Genomic DNA, 23,025 nt, shown 5'->3' with positions numbered 1-23,025 from the left:
TGTAAATTATGCAAGTTTGCGCAAAAGAAAATGAAACCAGTGTGTTTCACGGGGTGAACATTGGGTCTGATTAAAAGAATTATGCATCAATGGCAGAGATTTTTACAAATTTGGCCGATTTTCTAAAGCTCACTCATTTCCTTTGTCAAACTAGACTAAATTGACAGCATTAATCAGTACGTGTAGGCAAGCATTAATGCCTGCGATAAATACTCACCGGTACTTTCACCGCAGTAACGCAAATAACACGTTGGAGGACTCCTCAAGTAGTACACATAATAGCTACCACAGTTTCGAATCGTAATGTTATTTTTCCATAGACAGCAACTTGAGCGCCAGTGATAACAAACCCTTCTAGTCACTTGTCCTTCTTGAACAGTCGGGTGCTTACCATCAAGCCAGCCAGGAGCGTGAGTACTGCAGTGTCTCTTGGGAACGCATTTTTCTGGGATGTGGTCACCAGCCTCTTCGGCCATACGATACCAGCCTTGTCGCAGATGCGGGCGATCGCATTTGTATATTGAGACATTGTTGAAGCTTGTTGAACGGTCGACGTCACTAAGGGTTTTATAACTTCTACATTCAGTCAGTTCTCCTGTAAATTTGGAAACACATTATCATCGATCACAACACTCAATCTGGAAAGTCAACCATTATTGTAGAATGATATTAAAACAATTATTCCACGAGCGCGCGTTGGATATGAGATGTTATAATAAAATTTCGATATATTGCGAGCGCTGATTGGTTGAAACAGCGTGCTTTATCAGAGTACAGATGCACGGAGCAACGGTGTCACGCCATTAACCCGTTTGTGAAATTCCTGGACTTCTCTCTTGGTTTTATTTATTTATTATTATTATAATTTTCGATCCAGACGTCTTTTATAACCTAGAAAACGTAAACGAGCTGGACATAGACCATCCTGTGCGCATACAAGGTAAAAAAAAATTTAAAAAAACAGTACAAATAACACGGTGATTGAAAGTGAAGTTTCCGAAGAAGTTAGCGACTAAAACACAGAGCCAAGTAGAAAAATAAACAAACTGAGATTTGCAAACATGTCAACCGACGAAATGGTCGAAATTACATCGAAGGCAGAGACGATAAACACCAAAGATAGCATAAAATGGACAGCTCAAGTTTTAGAATGAAAGACGTAAAAATGTCACAAGGTTAAACAAATGTTAAAAGGTCCCGTAAACGCTCGTTAGCTATATTCTCGTACAAAAATATCAAACAAAAAATTGAGACAACTGAAAATTTAATTAGTTCACGAATACACAAATATATAAGCTTACAAGATCCTTACATTTTTGGCGCAAGTTCTATCACGCCGCATCATGGCCACCTCCGCTCACCGCAGTGAAGCAAGCCTCAGAAATTACAACGCTCGCCCTTCGAGTGAACAACTTTCAGCTTGTTCGGATATCCTCTCTGGAGCATTGAGTGGGAAGCCACAGCAGCCCTTTTCCTAACGGTGTCAACAATTCGAGGACTCCTCTTGCTCCCGTGAATTCGACTGTTGTTCATTCTCAAAACACAGCGCAGCAGTTGATTTATTACCGGCCGCAAGCTTTAACGCAGCTTGTTTTCGAATTGCCATGTTGATGACGTCCAGATTTTCACGAGCCACAAATCCACCTGATTTCAATGAACATTTTGCTTTTCCATCCTGATTTTTGAAAGGGAAAACTGAAGAAGCGCTGACGCTACTGGCGTTACATTCGCACTGAGCAAAGTGGATCCGAGCAAAGTTTGCAAACTTCGATGCCTTGTTTTGACATGTCTGACAGCTTTCGCGTTGTTCAACCAATCAAATCATTTGAAACATTCTAACAAGGATTGTGATTGGCTTATTTTAGCGTGCTTTATCAGAGTGCAGATGCACGCTGACGCCAGATCTGTTCGTTCGGAAAATGAAGTTGGTTTTGAAAATGAGGGTGAATGCGGGGGAAAATAAAAGAATTCTTTATCATAAAACAAATAAAGAAGCCTCGGCTGTGCTCTGTTCTGTTGTAAAGCACTTAGGAAGCGGCTAGAGCACTCAAGAAGTAGGGAGAAACACTCGACTACGTCTCGTGTTTCCCCCTACACTTTTTTCGTGCTCTAGCCGCTTCCTGCGTGCTTTACAACAGAACAGAGCACAGTCGAGGCTTCTTTATTTGTTAAATAGATAGCCAACGAGGCGCGTAGCGACGAGTTGGCTATAACCATCTCATATCCAACAAGCGTGAATGGAATTATCGTTTTATTAAAAATGACTAAGAAATGTTGCTAGATCTTGCTGAGTTAATTTCGCTTTGTAAGAACAAGCAAAAGACAATTCAATGGTCGCTATTTCTAGGGCATGGCAAAAAAAATGGCCCATATACCATGGCTGCTAAGCCAATCAAATTCCTAGAATTGCACTATACAATGATCCAGTTTTTTTAAAAAAAATAATATTATAGATTGAGTAATATGGTGAGCTTTTTGGCGCTAAAAGTATACAAACCGAGGAAATCCGCCTGTAATTTTTGTTTCATTCCAAAAAAAAAAAAGAAGAAGAAGAAGAAGAAAGGGTAGGCAAAGGTCACCAAGAAAAGCGAATATCACATACCGGTTTGCAAAACATCATATATCGGCCGTGAATATATTCGTCATCGTTTTCTTTAATAAACGAAACTTTTAAGAACAGGTTGTAATGCAAATGCTACACTATTAGGTTTAAACACAAAAGAGAGGAATTGCCGTTTTAAAATCATACTTTCCTTTGTAACATCTTAGCTTGCTACGTCAGTTGGTAAGAAATTAAAACTTGACTCCTGTGACTCCTGCCATGATGGCTAATTTCTACAATGACCATCGTTTACAAATAAGTGATTGGAAGAAAAATTGCCAAATTCCAACTAACCGTTCTAGTTGGATTTATACGTTCACTGATATGTCATTGATATTATTTGTTTGTTACTTACCCGACAAAAATGGAACGACAGCGAGAAGAAAATACAATGTAACGATACTCATGTCCTTGAAGAGGAGAAATTTGGAGAAAGTTTCTCAAAACCTTTTAAAGAGATTGAAACCCAAACGTGCTTTCTCCTTCAAGAGAGTAGTTTTGTTGTTTAGCTGTTGACTGATTGTCCCTTCGGCGACTCTGAAAATCATCAAAATCTGTTTCTGTTTCCTAAATGTCAACGATATGATTATGCATCTCACGGAGAAAGTGGAAAACCAGATTTAAAGACGACAAGCCATTCATTTCCAGTCACACCGGGTTGCAAGCTGATGTAGTCAATATGTGTTAGGCCTTTCAAAATTAAACTCTAAAACCAGATTGCTTCTTGAGCAATTAGCCCTGTTCAAGTGGCGCCTTTCTGGGGTGTCAAATTCAATTTATTTAAGTTCTACAGAAATTGGACTGTTTATTCAGGTGCCGACTTTAATCTTACGCGCAGTGCGTCCTATACGTTTTTATTTTAGGAAAAATTGATTCTTGCATAACTGGCATTCGATTGAGTAAGGTTCCCATTCCTGTCGAACTGCTATAAGATATTCATTAAGGCCGATTAAGACATCAAACTTGCGAATCGAATTCGAACTAGTAGAAAGCCTTATACTGAAAGATACGGAAGAGATTTTAATTAGTGTAAAAACAAACCATTTTCTTTTCACGGATATACAATGTTAAAGATGAACACATTAGAACCATACTGCAAAAATTGTGATATCCGTTCAAATGGCTAAACATTGATGATAAGTTCCACAGCCAGACGATTGCCGTTTTTGTCTTGTTTTGTTTTGTTTCCTGTAAATATTAATAATACTAACATTCGTTAAAGGCAACACTTTGAGCCACCAAACTTGCAGACCCCAGTGCTGGACTGGCCGGTGATTATTCTCTCAAACTTTTATGACCATTGTGTAGCTAAAACGGACTTCGTATCTACCTCAACATAGGTTGATTTATGTTTGAAGATAAGCCGCACACCCGAGTTTGAGGAAAATGTTTTGGGTAAACTTGTAAACAAAATTACAGGAACCATTTGACGCCCTGTCCGTTTGCCATTATTTTAGTTAATACAAAGAACAACTGAATGAAATGGTCACTAAAATTAACTCTCCATCCCAATTTATGTTTGTATAAAGGAAATTAATTTTAAAATATTAGTATTGGTAGCTGAAAATAAATTCAGTTAAATCACAAAGTCTATATTTTAAAAGAAATCAATTTTAGAAATAACATGGTAAGTAAAGAGTTCTGGGCCTGACAAAGGCCAAAATGTGTGCAGTGAACTGGGAAATGAAAATAATGATAAACCGCTCTCTATACTTAAAAGATAATAAAAATGTAGCACTGAATTGGTCCATTAGCGGAAATCACACTTCAAATCACAGTCTAACATCTAAAATAAAAGTAATAAACCCGTGGATGATGAATAAATAAGAAAGAAATTAAACATCATCGTATATAAACAACACCGTCCAGAAAGCAGAACAAGTTTTCTATACGAAGTCACCTGGTGCAAATCTCAATCAGGCCATACAGAATGACTCGTTTGACTCAAGACATCAATGAGTTACCTCAAAAGATAATAAATATGTTGTTTGATCAAAACATGAGCATGTTATCCTCGGAAACAGATTAGACTAAAATTTGGACTGGACCATTGGATCCTTGGACCGATGTTTGGATCGTTTTATGACTGATTTGAATTGTGGAGCCAGTTTTTGATTAGTTGATACTCGGAGAAGAGTGGTTACCTATTTTTCTTTGCCTTAGAGGGGAAAATGAGAAAATTAACGAAGTTGAGTAAGATCGGTTTACTCTGTAAGCAAGATGTAATTGGTCTAGATAAAAGCGGTGAGGAAATTAATTTTATGAAGAACACGACACTCCTGAGTTTTACAACAAACATGTTTCGGCAGTTCGGGCCTCTGCCATATTCAGTGTGAAATGAACTTGTAACAAATTACAATGGAATATAAATGCAATTACAATTTTTATAGGACAACAACAAAGACGCGTATACAATAGATCATTTTCAAAGGAAATTTGTTGTTTTGACTCATTCTCGACAGCAGTTTTAGGAGTTCATAGTTTTAAACAATTTTATGGGGTTTCGAAATAACAAGAGAAATTTTCGTTACTCTAACACGCGAGAGCTGACTAGAATGAGAGAATAATAGTTCAATGCACCTTGAAGCGTGGCCGATATTTACAAGACTTATTTTGAAGTTGGATGCAAACCCATTGAAATATACTGCACAATATGAACTCAAAGGAATTCGACTTACAAGCCGACAAAAAATAGGCCGCCTTCGTCAAAACCCTTTGATGAAGAATCATGATTTTTGCAGCGATGTAAGAGTGATACTTTGAAGGGAAACAAACCAACGAAGCCCAAAATCACTTTAGCCATCCTTAAAAGACCAAATGCTAATTCAAGTTAAAGTGAGCTCCTTTTTTCCTTCAACCTTACATTTTACTATTCAACTTGTTTCCATTTTTTAAATTGTTGAACAGTTAAAGACACGTGCTCTTTTGAAGCCCAGATTTCAACTATTTTAGACGCAGATGGGTAGAAAAATTCGGTCGATCAAAAATTCATCGGTCGAATCACTTTATGACCAATACTTTGCGAGCACTGAGATGTAAATATACGTCATACACTTGTGTTTTTGGCTTAAAAGTGTCCGTAACAATTCTTCTCTAAAACTTCAAGTTTTCGTTCTTACTTAGAGGCATAAATTCTATTAATTCCCTAGAAAACTACAAAAAATAAAAATAAAAAGTTGCACTCAGGCACCAAGGTGGTGAGTCAATTGGGTTATTTAATTTGTTAATTGTGTTAGATGTGTGTATCTTATACAATAGTCGAGTGCACAAACAATTATTAGAGGTGTTTCGACGTAATCTATCATCAAACATTACGCCTATGGGGAGAGCCACCTGAAAAACCAGCTCAGCTCAAAAAGAATTTACCAGGCGGCGTTTTGATAAGACACAGAAAACATTAATTCATCTGATTTTACCGTGCAAAGAATCCATGCATTCATGACCATGGTTTTCTTATGAGTTAATTACACTAAATTTTCTGCTCCTCTGCTTTCTTCGGGTAAGTATATTCGTAGTCTCTACAAAGAATTCATGTTGATAAACTAAAATTGGGGCATTGCCTCAATTTCAAAGTTTTCAGTTTTGGGTACCATCTTTTGGACCTTCCTTTTTAGATAAAAAGAAATAAAAAGAGGTAAAAAATCGTCTGCGGCTCGTGTTTCGGCATCATGATCACTTCATCAGATTTTTCCAAACTTCATCCCCACGTTCTGTAACTCTTATATGAAGAAACGGGAACCATATTACTTTTTTTTTAATATTGCCTAAAGTACGTGAAAACAAGAAAAACAAAAACGTATATCATTAATCTTGTCACTAATGTGTTAGTGAATGAGCTATATATTATAATTAGTAATTATATTTATGTAGACAAATTAGCGCCGTTTTCTGAAATAACATTTATCACATGAAGTTGATAATTAATTTTTTGCAGTTGTACAGGAAAACTGAAAAGATCATTAAAAGGTGAACAAAGCAAACGAATACAGCCTGACGCCCGTCATTTTTTTTTTTTTTTTAACCTGATTCACTTACTTTATAAAGTGGAGCCTTTAATTTCATGGCAGTAAATGGGGACGACAAAGTGAGCAAAGAATCTGAGGTATTGTTAACACTGAGTTCGACAGTGAAGCTACTAACAATCCGACAAAACTATAAACACGATACATTCCTTTTGACAGTTCGTTTTGGTCACTGTTTTTTTTTCTCTGATCCAGTTCCATGGATATCCTCGTGTAAAAAGAGATGGGCATATTTTCCGTCATTTCAATCTTCGCTCTACTTTCTTTTTCTCCTGGTGAGTAATTCTACATTTAGTTTATTACGATGCAACAGTTTAAAAGTCGCAACTAACATTTAAACAAAGTGTAAAGCGATCTTCGGCCCTAAGCTGGTAAACAAACTACTTAAGGCAAAGCTTTCTGAACGTCGAGCTAAGTCCGTGTACCGGTTTCGCACAGAAAATAACACAGGGTAGCATCATTTACTATCTTATACACCAAAATATAGTACAACGCACTGGCCAGTATAGCCTGAGGACACGCAGAACCAAGTATCCAATACCAATCAGGACTGATACTTTTAAGACATTTGTAACCATGAAATACCAGACTATAAATTATCAAGGTTTCGGTAAAATATCTGTTCTGATGGAAGGACCCCTAAAATTTTCGCCAAGCGATTCCCTAGACGTTTCGAGGTTTTTCGAAAAACCATCAAGTTGCCCTAGAATTTTCGGAAATAATATGTTCGCGTTTTATAACTCCGGTAATTTTCGGATGGTTTTTTGTCCGCTAAAATTTTCGTCCACCGTAACTATTCTAAAAGCACACCTAAAAATTTCGTTGAGCAATTCAGATATCATTAGAAATGTACATGAACGATAATAGCGCTACTCCGCTAGTTATGGGCATTAATGATATTGTAATTTTCCTAATTTATGGGTACTATATCCCTGTCCGTTTAGCAGGGGGCGTATTAAGGCCTGACAGAGCGTAATTTTATTTCATCCCCTAACGTTTTCGGATGGACAGGTGGTAGGCCTATAATATTCGGTAAGCATTTTTATTCCCTAAAATTTTCGCTAAAATTCCATAGTCACACGTATAGGAAAAAAACGTCCCCTAAAATTTTCGAATAAAAGTATGGCTACTACGTGTCCTCGAACTTTCGACAAGACTCATCACTATAGCTAAAAGTTTCGGATGAGACAGAAAAGTCCCCTTAAACTTTCGTTACGACCAAAGTTCTCCTAACATATCCGAACAGATAAATATTTTTTTAGCGCAGCTCCAAATTAACCAAACAGGCTTCTAAAGCATGCAGAAATCCGTTTAAAGCACTTCTGACGTATTTGGGACGATATTGGTCGTTGGGTGCCCCTGAATTATCTAGATTTCTAGAATTGTAATCGGTCAGGAATTCAGTAATGGGCTGCAAATGACTAGAATAAACTATAGTACTATTAAGAGAATAAACTATTTTGTTAAAAAACAATACGATTGAAATGGAATGAAATTCATTTATTTGAGTTCCAAAGTGAGGACAGCTGTGCTATAGTACCCCGGGCTTGCTTGCTGTTTGCCGACTAGGATGACTTCTGCGGGATCCTCTAGATTAGATAACCAGCAGGTTGTGGGTTCAAATTCCGCCGAGGTCACTCAAATAAGACAATTTCATTCCATTTTAATTAATTTCTATCACATTTCATGGTTGCTCAGTACGCGGCTCTCTCACACTATGTTTATGATCAAGAGCTATTGTAGCTGCAGATCCAAGTCGGTTTCAGTCTAAAACTATTTATCTTGTTTCAGCGGAAAGCACCGAAGAACTCCAGGGCACCTTTGCCTGTAAAGGAAAATTGGCGTTTATAGTGATTGATGGCAAGAAGCTAAAGATCGTTGAATCAAAAAACTCAACAAATATTTCTGCAACTTATAACTTTGATCCGGAAACCCAAGACCGGCTGTTTGTGAGATGTCGTAATTCGAAATACAAGCCATGGATTTTGGGGAGTGTAACTAATGGCCTCGTTACCGATATGCGATGGAAATGCTTCAGTATTTAAAAAGAAGAGAGTCGTAATCTTTCGGGCTCAAAATTCTTTAACGACTACAGTCACTGGGCTCAGGCCGTCGCGCACTTCTCCAACAATGAAGGGAGTCCGTGGGGAAAGGTACAAGATATCAGCACCAAAGCATTCTGGATATCAACCGCTGAGGACAACCATTCGAAGCTGTTCTGCGGGAGCAGGCTATCTGGTGAAGTGAAATCAAAAGGTATGCTTTCAAAGAAACAACCAACTAAAATCTAAAGAAAATGCATAGAATTACGCTGAATGTGTCCTCAAATCTATTTAGGACCTATCTGTGTTAGCTAACAGTTTGACCTGTTTAGTGTTTTTTTCGCTAGCCCCTCGGAATGTTTCAGTGGTGTATATGAAGAACAATTTAAGACCAAAATCTTAATCCATGAATTCCCTAGCCGGTGTCGTCTTTTCGAAATCCCGGTAATCAAAACGGCGTTCTGTTTGCTGCGAACACTGTAAACTAAAGGACGGAAGTCTTATCTTAAATACTTCGCGTTGTCCCGGATTTAAACTCAGTTTATATGTTCACTCTTTTCTTTTTATAGGAATTTATTTTATAAGAATATCGAGGCTAAAGTTTGCGAAATTTTAAGAATATTTTAAGAATAAACTCGAGGCTGAGATTTTGAAAAGAATATATTAATTTTGTGTTGAAAAGGCTTTAATCTCTTTGATAGTCTGATTTATTTATGAAAAGTTGCAATTTACTGTATACATTATTTTCCGCCCCAGGCTGAATATTATTATTTTCTGCCGATGAAAGGCTGAAGACATTCTTTTAAATATTCTTAGAATATAGCCGTCGAACTGTCATTAGCATCGAACATTTTCCGGCTAGTGCAGGTTTTTATCGTGATGATGATGATGATGATGATGATGATGATAATAAACTTTATTTCAGTGCCAAGTCTTCTAGCTGGCTATGTAAGGCCTACTTATAGGGGACACTAAATTACAATACTTTCAACACTAACTAATTGATATATAACAAAAATATTTGCTAAAGATAAAATTTACAATGCCAATAAAACGTAAGATAAAATTTAATTTCATTGCATTGGCTAGTTCTGCTGCTCAGAGAAAGGAAAAATTTTATACATCATCATTTATTTATTTATTTGCCTTACAAAAAAATAAAAGAAGAAATGATAGAATTTACAATAATGGCGAGGAGACCTGAAGAAACCACCAGGCTTATAAGAGAGGCCACTTCGGCTGTCATACAGTTTAGTTAAAAACATATAATTGCATTGTATTTACAAATTTCCAACAGGTATAAATTCCACCAAAAAAATCGACGGAGACCTTTTTGTCTTAGACTGACTCTCTCACTAAGCGCTATGTAACGCTTTATAAACAACAGTGACTTACCAAAGAAGAAAGAATTTTAAAAATTATTCCACAAGCGTTGGCTGTCGCAGGCTTAAAACATGAACAGTGCTTGACCATCGAGGCGTATGCATAAAAGGCTGGCAAAAAGGAAAATTTTAAGTCATAGCTTATGTATTTTGTGTGTGTTGCGTTTGATTGATTGATTGATTGATTGATTGATTGATTGATTGATTGATTGATTGATTGATTGATTGATTGATTGATTGATTGGTTGATTTTACCCTTTACTAGTAAAGGCCACAGAACGAGTGTGTTTTAATTTTCACTGACAGAGATTTTCCAAGTGATACTTGATGGCGTAGACTACGCTCTTTCCAGGAGCCCTCGGTCTCAACGTGAGGTCAGTGACGTCATGCAGTGTTCCAGAAAGTGCCGAGATGACTCCCAGTGCCTCTCGTTTAACTTTCAGTACTCTTCAGTATTACCCACAAAGACGTACGAGCTGAATGGCGCAACTAAACGCCACGAACCTCAGAATTACGTCAAGAGGCCCGGTTACACTTATTACGAGAATTTGGAATGAAGACTGAGGTGGTAGCTGTAATATTAAAATTCATTTTTCAACGTTCTGATAAAAAGCAAAGGAGTGACTTATTGTGTTATATTCTTTTATTCATACAAACTTTTATTAAAGAGAACCTTCACCTTTACAACAGGTTGACGTTCAATTTTTGAAAATGAGAACTAAGTTTCAAAACTAATTTTGAAAAAGTGGAGAAAACATTTAAGCGTACTAAAAATTGTATATGATTATGCGCCATTTTGGATTTTATGTCGTCTTACTGTTGTCGCTATTTTAGGAAGAATAACGGTAAATAACGGTAGCTTGAGACTTGAATTCGAGTATTAATTGCAATGTTTCCGCCACTTAAATGCTTTGTATGCTTATTTTTACCTCAGTGCAAATAAGTCAACTGTTTTGTGTACGTTGACCAAACATTATCTGACTTTACTTGGCTTTAATGCAAATTCAAGATCTCAATATTTTAAACGTGATTTCGTAAGTTATTAGTCGAGAACTTGATAAACATCAATCCGAAACGCGTGGTTCTTCGCTAGTTTTCTAAAACATATCTACGTTTATTGCAAAAAAATCAAAATGAAAATCAACTTACTAGAAGTGAAGTGATACTCTTAATAACGCAACAATACTCCAACGTGTTGTTGTAACTTTCAAATTCATTACATGACAGTAAACTGTGGGCTTCAGAACAGTTTTCTAGCAACGTTGGTGCGGTCCAATGTTAGTAGCCAAGGGATAAATATATTTGATATGCTAGTCTGAGTATTATCTCTAAAAAATCGCATTTTAGTCGGTTTATAGTAGTTTCCGTGGTATTTAAGATTCAATTCTGTAAAGTGAATATTGAATATCTTATTTAAGTTATTATTGCACCCTCTTGATGGCACACGGGCAGCTTAAACCATTTTCACATCTGGCATGAAGTTTTTCTTTTCTTTTTTTATTTTTACTCCTTCTCATTCTTAAGACCAAGTTTAGGCTGGGCTAAAGTTTCGAAATTGTCTTAAATAAATCTTAGAACACAAACAGCAGGACAGGAAAGGAATATTAAACAGTTTGCATATCATCATGAATTGTTATTGATTTCGAATTTCAGCACGCACGTAAAAGCTAGAACCACTTTCGCTCACAGTAACATCGAAAATTATTGCTTATGCAGTGTTTTCAACGGAACGGTCACATTTTTGGATAAGGATTTCATCCACAGACACAAAATACGTTGATCATCCTGAATAGCATAATAAACTACATCACAGGAAAGTTAACTGCTCGCTTCCGACTCGACATTCAGCAATTAGGATCCCTAGGACAACGGTGTCCTTTTGACCGGACAAAATACAAAAAAATTACTACCGAATTAGTGAACTGTAAATTTAAGCGTTGTTTTTTGCCTAGCCGCGAAGGTATGTCACTCTAGTGAAAAATCAAGGTCTTAACAATCGCTTTAACTATTTTGACAAAGAGTACACCCAGTAAATCCTTGCTTTTTGGATCGACTCTTTGCTTTTGCTGGTCGGTTCTTAATACCTTTCTCAGACTTACTACGGGTTTCAAACTTTGTCCAAAATATCTCAAAATAGATTTCGAATGGTAGATATGGACAGTCGAAGTCCTTTTGCCATAATGCCCAGCTACGTCATAAACGCGAAAATTTTCTCGCCAATGGTCAGGTGAATAGCACCCTTTGATATCAATTGCACATAGCAACTTTCTTGCGGTGGAGAGAGGGCAGGTTGCTTTTGATTCCCGCGTTGTTAAATTCTAAGTGACTCGAAGCACGCAAAACCCATTCAGTCCGCAATGAAATTGTTCTCGGTATTTAAACCTTGTGGTATAAGTCTGCGTTTCGTGGCTGTGTTGGTGATGTGTTCTGCCATTCTAAATCACATCCCTGCCACGGATGATACTCTGGAAGGACAGCGTCGAGGGGCAGATCAAAACTTCAATGGAGTGTCCACTGATGTCGGTGAAACTGGTGAACTGAAACAATCCTTGCTGCATCGTGAACGAAGGGCATCTAACACCAATGCGACTCCTAACCTGCAGGACTTTGAAAAACGACTGAAAGCCATGGAGCAAAGGTAACGTAGTGGTCTTGTAATTTCGTGCTTTTTAAATTTTGGAAATGAACGTTTGCGCGCGGAATAAATCCCTCGAAACGAATCTTATCTCATCCATACCCCGAAGAACAATTTATATTAGTGCTTTCATCACCAAAATTCAAGATTCTTTAGGCAAACTTGACCGGCCAATTAAATACCTCGGTGTCAGTGTACAGCATTATAATGTAATGCATGCCTCGGTAACTTTGAACAAGATGATCAAACATTGGGCATAATGAACGTGACAACATCAATTCACTAACATTTTGAGTGGTTACACTTTAAGATTTTATCCACGCACAAAAGTTAGATCCACCTTGCACGGCATAATAAACAGCAGCGCACGAAAGTATTGCTAAGTAGATTTTCATTTGAATTGTTACACTTTAGATTTTCATCCACTTACTCATCCACTTTTTCCTTTTACAGCATATTTATCAGGACTAGAGTAAAGAATTGTTCATTCAAGCATTCCTTCGAATGATAGCATCTCATGATTTCATCCACTGACTCAAAAGTTAGAGCAAAATAAACGGTATTAGAAAAAAGTATTTCTCAATAACTTTCGCTTGAATGGTCTTTTAAGATTTCGTTTATTGTCAGACGCAAGTGTTAGAACTGTCTTGTAAAGCGCAATAAACGCCAACAAGGGAACGTTTTGCTCAATAGCTTTCGTTTTTGAAAATTTCATCCTCAGTCTCAAAAATTAGAATAACCTCCTTCTTCAGCATAATAAGCGGCACCACAGGAAACTACTGCTGAGTAGTTTTCATTTTAATGATCAGACTCTAGGATTCAACCACCTTGCAAAGCACAATAAACAGCATCAAAGGAAAGTACTACCAAAAAGCTTTCGCTTGAACAGACATATTTGAAGATACATCTACAGCATCAATAGTTAGAGTCCAATTGTACAGCATACCAGTATACCAGCATATCAGATTCTCACATCAACAACATAGCAAATACAATTAAAACAAACTATTTTAAAATAGTAACTACACCAACTTCATCAACTACACAAACTGTAAAAAAAAAACAGCAATTACAGAATGCTAAGAAAGAAGCACCACAGCTACGTTACAACTAAAGTAACTACTCGAAAGTACAATTAGTAACTACAGTAATTACACTGAGTAACAAGTACACAACTTCACATACTACAACAAATACATTAAGTAAGAAATACACAATTTCTCCCACTACGTAAACTAAATTGAGTAACAAGCACTCAACATCACCAATTAAAGCACTGACTAAATTAAGTAAAACTAAGTAACAAGTTCATAACTTTGTCAACCACAGTAAATACAATGAGTAACAAGTACACAACTTCACCAACTACAGTGACTACATTGAGTAACAAGTACACAACTTCACCAACTATACAGTAACTACATTGGATAACAAGTACACAACTTCACCAACTACAGCAACTACATTGGATAACAATTACACAACTTCACCAACTACAGTGACTACATTGAGTAACAAGTACACAACTTCACCAACTATACAGTAACGACATTGGATAAAAAGTACACAACTTCACCAACTACAGTAACTACATTGAGTAACAAGTACACAACTTCACCAACTACAGTAACTACATTGAGTAACAAGTACACAACTTCACCAACTATACAGTAACTACATTGGATAACAAGTACACAACTTCACCAACTACAGTAACTACATTAAGTAACAAGTACACAACTTCACCAACTAAGTAACTGCACTGAGTAACCAGTACACAACTTCACTAACTACAGTAGATACAATAAGTAACAAGACAGTACACAACTTCACCAACTAAGTAACTACACTGAGTAACCAGTACACAACTTCACCAACTACAGTGACTACACTGAGTAACCAGTACACAACTTCACCAACTACGGTAGATACAATAAGTAACAAGACAGTACACAACTTCACCAACTACAGTCACTACACTGAGTAACAAGTACACAACTTCACCAACTATACAGTAACTACATTGAATAACAAGTACACAACTTCACCAACTACAGCAACTACATTGGATAACAAGTACACAACTTCACCAACTATACAGTAACTACATTGGATAACAAGTACACAACTTCACCAACTACAGTAACTACATTGAGTAACAAGTACACAACTTCACCAACTATACAGTAACTACATTGGATAACAAGTACACAACTTCACCAACTACAGTAACTACACTGAGTAACAAGTACACAACTTCACCAACTATACAGTAACTACATTGGATAACAAGTACACAACTTCACCAACTACAGTAACTACATTGAGTAACAAGTACACAACTTCACCAACTATACAGTAACTACATTGGATAACAAGTACACAACTTCACCAACTACAGTAACTACATTGAGTAACAAGTACACAACTTCACCAACTATACAGTAACTACATTGGATAAAAAGTACACAACTTCACCAACTACAGTAACTACACTGAGTAACAAGTACACAACTTCACCAACTATACAGTAACTACATTGGATAACAAGTACACAACTTCACCAACTACAGTAACTACATTGAGTAACAAGTACACAACTTCACCAACTATACAGTAACTACATTGGATAACAAGTACACAACTTCACCAACTACAGTATCTACACTGAGTAACAAGTACACAACTTCACCAACTATACAGTAACTACATTGGATAACAAGTACACAACTTCACCAACTACAGTAACTACATTGAGTAACAAGTACACAACTTGACCAGCTACAGTAATTACATTGAATAACAAGTACACAACTTCACCAACTACAGTAACTACGTTGAATAACAAGTACACAACTACACCAACTACAGTAACTACATTGAATAACAAGTGCACAACGTCACCAACTACAGTAACTACGTTGAATAACAAGTACACAACCTCACCAACTACTGACAGTAACTACATTGAGTTAAAAAAAGTACACAACTTCACCAACTACAGTAACTACAATAAGTAACAAGACATTACACAACTTCACCAACTACAGTACCTACATTGAGTAACAAGTACACAACTCCACCAACTACAGCAACCACTAAAAGCAAAAAGTACATACATTCACCAACCACAACAACTACATTGAGTAACAAGTACACAACTTTGCCAACTACAGCAACCACATTGAATGACAAGACAATTAACAATCCGCAATCAATTGCTAATAAATTTAAAAATTTTTAATTTCCTTTACAAGTATTGGCCCTTCTCTAGTTGCTAGTATTCTCCAACCTGCTGTTGACCACAAATTACGTCTAACTGGCGCATTTGTCAATAGTTTCTGGATGAAGATACTAAACATTTTTAGCATTTATAAACACCAAGTCTCTTGCTTCATTTTCCTCCACATCCAAAAGCTCTTGTCCACTCCTCTATCATCTTTATTCGTGTTTAACTCTGATTGTCATCAATACTTCACTAAACAAAAAGATAAATTACATATTTATTCTCATAAACTCTTTTGTACTATGTGTACGTTGCCCTCAAATTTAGAACGACATCGTTCTTTCCTTACGTAATTCGCTTACTTTCTCTAATTATAGACAAAAACGTAGAGATTAATACTTCCAATCATTGTGAATTCATGTCTTTTTGAACTCTCGTACACACGGCTTTGCTTAATTTAATAGTTCACTTGTTGTTCATTTTAGATATTATTAACATTATTACCACTATTATCATTATTTATATTAATATTTCTCTATTTATTTATAAACGGTAAAGTAATTGCACCATCTTGATCAATCTCCTGTATGACTTGTTCCATATAAGCCCCTGGCTTCGGCATTTCAATATCGATTTACTACTTATTACTGTGCACTACTCTCTCGTACTATTATTATGAATAAAGAGGCAGATGCTGTTATTAGGAAAAAGAAAAAAAACTTCATCAACTACAGTTACTACATTGAGTAACAACTACACAACTTCACCAACTACATTGAAAACTACATTGAGTAACAAGTACACAACTTCACCAACAACGTTAACTATACATTGAGTAACAAGTACCAACTATAATAACTTCCCTCTATCCCATGTATTTATTAACAAAGGTCATGTTGTTATGGCCATTAGCTGGTGAAGTGTCTGTATCATAAATTATATCATTTGAATGGTGTTATTTCAGTATTTCAGGTACAAGACTTCTATAAATTGCTCCACATTACTTGAATCAAGGGCTTCCTCCGTTATAAATGGCAGAGGCGGATCCTTAAAATCCAGAACAAGTGGGGCCGAAGAAATTTGGCGAGAACCGTGCCCCCCTCGGCCCTCCCACCTCCAACTAAATCCGCTCCTGAATGGTATAACATTCCCTATTGACGTAATCCTCCTTTTCCACTGATTTATAATTCTTTCTACAGGCTTCAGAACTTGCTCCGTCTGTTACCAAGATCAAGTGACTCTTCGTACGCATCCTTTTTCGGCTACATTCTAGGTTAGTGTGCTAAAGACAAACATAAACATCAAAATAAAGAAACCAAAAATATGCTATCATTTAGTTACAAAGATTGCGCCTCATGATTATGAAGATGGCGATAGATTTGTTTGTTTATGCTGCAAGGTAGTGCTATATGGGAACACCCTAAATAAGAGAAAATTATTAGACTACAAATAGAAATAACACATTCATTTTAAAATATCTCAATTAGTATTAAGCCGGCTAGTTGATTATTTAAATAGACTGGTCTAGATATAATTTGAACTCAGGGCTACTGTATAACGAATTGGTTTAAGTATATGGACAAATAAAGAGCAAAAGCAGCAGAGAGGAGGACTTAAACTCCGGGTATTCAAAACATACATTTCACTACCCATTATGGCACGCCACCTTTGCAGTAATTGGAAGTGCGTAATGTTGTCTAAAATTGGCAGCGAGAGTAACTTAGAGCTTTGTACGGGGCAAAAGTTATGGTTAACAAATGTCAATTTTTCAGGTTAGTTGCTTTCTTGTGTCACTCTGGTTTGCAGCTCTTGGCAATCAAAAAGAAATTAGGGAAACTGAGTATTATGTGCTTCCGGTTTTGTTACAGGACAACATGGCCAAAATGGCGGAAAGAATAGAAGGGGACCACCTGGGCCTCCTGGAAAACCTGGACCAACTGGAAGAACTGGATCAAAAGGAGAGCCTGGTCAGGCCGGTAAAACTGGCTTTAAAGGAGAAACTGGACTGACTGGTGCAAAAGGTACGTAAAGGGATTATAAACACAAAGCACCCTGATTAAAATTAGTAAAAAGTCAGAACTCGTAGCCCGCCGGGAAACAGCTTTACCAAGATTTTAATTGTGCTTTGAGTCCAGCTGGCCGAGAAAATACGCTTCTGTTCTCAACAACACGCTATATTTACAATCCCAAATGAATGACGACATGCTCACAATAACAATTCTGTTTTTTGTGCCGTAGGTGGCTGTTACACCTGATTCTTTAAATATATGCTACTACTCATCTGAGATACACAACAAAGGTGTGGATGAATGAGACCACCTGGAGACCTGCAGAGGAGAGACGTGTGCTGAAAGCAAAGCTGGAAGCCACCAAGACAAGACAGCAGACGTTAGTCGCGGTAAATAGGTACAACGAGAAGAATCATGAGGTGAAGAGAAGCTGCAGGAGAGATAAGAGAAGGAGAATCGACGGATTGGCGCGAGAAGCAGAGGAAGCTGCAGAACAGAGAAACATGAAGAGAGTTTACGATACCACAAGACTACTTAGGGGGCGAAAGACAGTCCAGAGCAAACCTGTGCATGTTAAGGACAAGAACGGGGTGGTCTTGACCAGGACAGACGACCAGCTAAACTGATGGAAAAAACACTTCCAGGAAGGCTTGAACAGGCCGGCCCTCGAGAACCCTCCCGACCTAACAGAAGGTCCACTGCCAGACATTCGAACAGGACAAATCACCATGGCAGAGGTCAAGAGATCCTTGAAATACCTGTAGAGTGGGAAGGCTTCTGGGTGTGACAACATCCCCCCAATAAGCTTGGAAGGAAGGAGGGATGGTGTCCTCCAAGGTGCTCCACTCCCTTTTGAATAAGATCTGGAATGAGGAGGACATCCCTCAGGACTGGAAGGTGGGCCTACTGGTTAAAATTCCCAAGAAAGGAGATTTGTGCCTGTGTAAGAACTGGAGAAGTATTATGCTCCTGACAGTTGCCATCAAGGTTGTTTGTAAGATCACTTTTGAGAGGATGAGGGATGCTCTTAAGGGCAGACTCCAGGATGAACAAGCGGGATTTCGATCAGGAGAGATCATGCTGCGACCAGATCGCTACATTGAGGATCATAGTGCAGCAGACCATGGAGTGGAGCACTGGGCTATACATGGTTTACGTCGACTTTGAGAATGCCTTCGGTACCCTAGATCGAGAAGTGCTCTGGAAGATCTTGCGGCACTATGGGGTTCTTGAGAAAATAGTGAGAATGAAGGTGAAATGACAGGGTCCTTCAGCATGAACACTGGGGTTCGCCAGGGGTGCTTACTAAGCCCCCTTCTCTTCCTTGTGGCACTAGACTGGGTACCTCGACAAGCTTTTGGAGACAACAAGACCGGGATCCAATTTACCCTGCTGCAGAAGTTGGAAGATTTAGACTTTGCTCACGATATGGTTTTGTTGAGTCAGAAGATCACCCACATGAGACAGACGTTCGCGACGCTGCTAGAACAGGCTGCCAGGGTCGGTCTCAACATTAACGCTTCCAAAACCAAGGAGATGAGGATTCGGTCCCCAGCAAATACTGGTAACATCAATTGTGATGGAGAGGTCCTGGTGCAAGTATCGGCCTTCACATACCTCGGAGGCCTTATCACCATGCCACCTCTGGCGGCACTGAGGAAGATGTTAAGGCCAGGTGCAGGCACAGGTTGCATTCTCCATTTTAAGACCCATATGGAGATCAAAGTTCATCTCACTGTGGACAAAGATAAGAATCTTTAATTCCAAAGTGAAGTCGGTCCTCCTGTACGGATCTGAGACTTGGAGATTAACAAAGACGATCATCACCCAGCTTCAGACCAACCACAGACTCTGCTGCCTCTTGGGAGTGTGGTGGCCCAGAAAGGTCTCAAACGAGGAGCTATGGCAACGGACGAACCAAGAGAAGATCGAAGTCACCATCCGGAGAAGGAAATGGCGATGGATCGGCCACACTTTGAGGAAGCCTGCCACTAACATCACCCGCCTGTTACCCTCAAGGGGTCAGGTGGAGGGGCAGACCAATAAGGTCTTAGAGAAGAACAATCCAGCAAGAATATGAGGATTTGGGGATGTCATGGGATGAAGTGAAACGGACAGCAAAAACTCGGGTCCGATGGAAGGCTGCGGTGGAAGCCCTATGCTCCGGTCGGAGCGAAGAGGATTAAGTCAAGTCAAGTCATTCCAAAACGGTGTTGAAAAGCAAGTCTGATCCTCAAATCTCTTTGTTATTTCTTGAAGTGTGGCTTTTTTTACGAGAAAATAAGGAAGAAAATGGTTATTACATCGCTAATAACAATGGTCAACAATTATATTTCCCTAGGCCGACGCTACCCGCATGCGGCAAAGATTGTTTTTTTTTTTTTTTTTTTTTCATTATTTCGTCTTGGGCAAATATCTTTTGTATGTGCATTTAGTGAAAGAAAATTCCGGATAATTCAACAATACATGAAAGGTCACAAAATCCCATATTAAATGCGGAGATTGGGGGAGGGGGGATGTAAAATCCGGATCTGGGTCTCGCTTACGGTCTTCCCGCTAAAAACCCAATAATTTTGCTTGTTCGTAAAGAACTCGGTTAAGATTGCCCACGATCAAATGTAAAATATATTTTTTTAAAGGTTTAGAAATGTTATCAAAACTCAAGCCACTCACAGCTGGTTTAGGGGTTTCATTCAAAATTTTCTACTAGCGTTCCCTCGATAATTTAATTGCGAAGACCCTCCTTGCCCTCGTAACGCATTTCCTGCCCACCACCATTCCCTCCCCCCCTCCCCGTGGGGGACAAACGCGTGCGTGAAGAGCGTCTCCGCAGTAACATCACCTTTACTATTACATTTCAAAGACCATTTCAAACTATTATAAATTAAGGCCCCCTTTTTAGTTAAACCCATGGCATCAACGGCCACTTCCATCGCCATATCCACGAGTTAACGATAGTGTCACTTTGATTATTGGTCACTGATGGGTTATGTTTGCAATCTTTCTTGCTTTTTGCCCTTGCTGTACGGATGAAATCAATAAGCCCGAGTTTAAAACAACTCCTTTTGTTTATAGAATCATTAAAATATAAATTAACAAGGACAACTACAACAAACCAACAGTAAGAAAACAACGTTTTAAACGCTATTGGTCTGTCCTCAAGAAAGCTAATCGATCTGAATCGTTTTATTGCAGGTGAACCGGGAAAGCCTGGCACTAACAAGCCATTCCCGGGCCCTGCTGGTCCTAAAGGAAACCAGGGAGCTGTTGGTAAGACTGGAGCCCAGGGACCTCGAGGAGCCAAAGGAGAAAAGGGACAGTCTGGGGTGAAGTATGTTCGCTGGGGAAGGAACACTTGTCCCAGTGGTGCTCAGATAGTTTATAAAGGTAATGGCGTTAGCAAATGGTTAGAATTCGGCAACGAATTTATGTTTCTCCATTAATCTTACTAGACCTCCACCCATCGCCGTATGCCTACAGATCTTTTAATAAATTCAGCAATTGATAGTATAATTACGTTTTTTTTAGTAAATTTTCCACCTCTTCGTTCTGGCTCAAGTCACCCGACTTTACGGAAATAGTTAAACATTTGTTGCTTAATTTGCCCACGCCTCTAAACAAGAACAAAACATGCACTTCAAAATTGTACTCTTTAAGAAACATGTCACGCTTAGTTTCACTGATTTTGCTTTAGGCCTAATAGGAGGAGAATGGTACAACCATCCTGGTGGCGGAGCAAACTACCTTTGCCTTCCTCACAATCCATAGTATGACAAGTTCAAAAATGGACATCAAGCCGCGGGGTACATATCCGGCAGTGAGTATCAAGTCAATCAGTACAGCGGCGATCCTTTTAAGAGGAATATCCACGATCATGAAGCTCCCTGCGTTGTCTGCTTCGTCAAGTCACGTGGTTCAATGCTGATGATGCCCGCACGAAATGACTGTCCATCTGGATGGACCGAGGAGTATCATGGGTACCTGATGACTGAGCATCATGGCCACAGGCATTCACGTGACTTCATCTGTGTTGATGGTGACCCGGAGTATGTTCCCGGTACTCATGTCAACCATGATGGCGCCTTGCTGTACCCCGTGGAAGGCGTATGCGGCTCGCTTCCCTGTCGTCCATATGTTGCTGGTCGAGAGTTGACATGCGCTGTGTGCACCAAGTGACGGGAACACCCTGGGGATTTTAATGCTCTCTGAAAAGCTAACAACGGAAAAACAACAGTGATTTAAAAATAAACTGCCTTGCCCTGCCGTAGAACGTAGCAAAGGAGAAAACTCGTTAGTTGTAATATCTCGATGATATAATCAATAAACGTCAGTTCAAATCAATAATAAACAATCCCTTTTTTTCTTTGCTGCTAGTCTTCTTCTAAGCACCTTTGATCCATTCGGCAAACACCAGGCCACCGGAAATTTAAGCCAACGGACTGTACTAAGGATAGTACGACTTCTCAGTGCTGAACCTCGTAAACAAGGAGCATCACATTCATTGATCATGCGCAGTACTATTCAGTGAAATTAAAGCTAAAAGTCGTGACTATTGTGGCAAGCTCACACTTTAGCATCCCTTATCTATTTTTTGATGCAAGATTGATACATTTCATCTTCCTTAGGGAGGGGGGATAGTTTTCTATGAAACTCCAAACTTATTCCTAGTCCGGATATAGGGGATGGATTTGACTAGCCAGATTTCGCATTCGGCTTAAGCAAAAAATGTTGGGCGATATAAAGGAGCTACCGAGATCTTCTATAAAAGAAAAGATCGTACTTCCCAAACCTATTGTAGTCAAAAAGTGCAATTGAGAACGAGGCCGCTCTTGTTCACGAATTCATTACTGACCTTATTAGGGTATTTAATATTCGTGGTCATAATGGTCGATAATTAATATTGTACAATGACTTGCTCCATTACAGTTATTAATCGTAATGTTCCCTTCACTCATCTGTGAACGTCTTGTAGCAAAATAACCAACTGACATTAAATTTCTGTAACTAAACACTACCTTTTTACTGGCCCGATTAGTAGGCTCAATGGCATTGGCCAATTTATACATTAAAATTTGTCGGTCAAAATCGGTCTGATTCACTGAAAAGA

The 23,025-nt window shown here is 38.4% G+C and overlaps 1 long non-coding RNA gene and 1 pseudogene across 2 annotated transcripts in view; one reads left to right on the top strand and one right to left on the bottom strand.

Annotated features, from left to right (window-relative positions):
• Positions 1-12,018, bottom strand: part of LOC146467539 (uncharacterized) — a 59,144-nt gene extending 47,126 nt beyond the window's left edge. Inside the window, exon 1 of the long non-coding RNA XR_014867722.1 lies at positions 11,556-12,018. This is a non-coding gene — a long non-coding RNA (uncharacterized LOC146467539). The remainder of the gene's footprint in view (positions 1-11,555) is intronic.
• Positions 12,019-12,211: 193 nt separating this feature from the next.
• LOC146467538 (uncharacterized) lies at positions 12,212-22,264 on the top strand (annotated as a pseudogene). Its single transcript, XR_014867719.1, has 5 exons — positions 12,212-12,686; positions 17,109-17,182; positions 17,778-17,930; positions 21,114-21,305; positions 21,613-22,264. The product of XR_014867719.1 is annotated as an uncharacterized LOC146467538 (transcript).
• The last annotated feature ends 761 nt before the right edge of the window (positions 22,265-23,025 follow it).

This window comes from Pavona decussata, unplaced genomic scaffold (genome assembly GCF_977016875.1).
Source record: "Pavona decussata unplaced genomic scaffold, jaPavDecu1.1 SCAFFOLD_135, whole genome shotgun sequence".
Lineage (NCBI taxonomy): Eukaryota > Metazoa > Cnidaria > Anthozoa > Scleractinia > Agariciidae > Pavona > Pavona decussata.
Note: the sequence above shows the minus strand (reverse complement) of the source record. Positions and strands in the feature narration are given on the sequence as shown.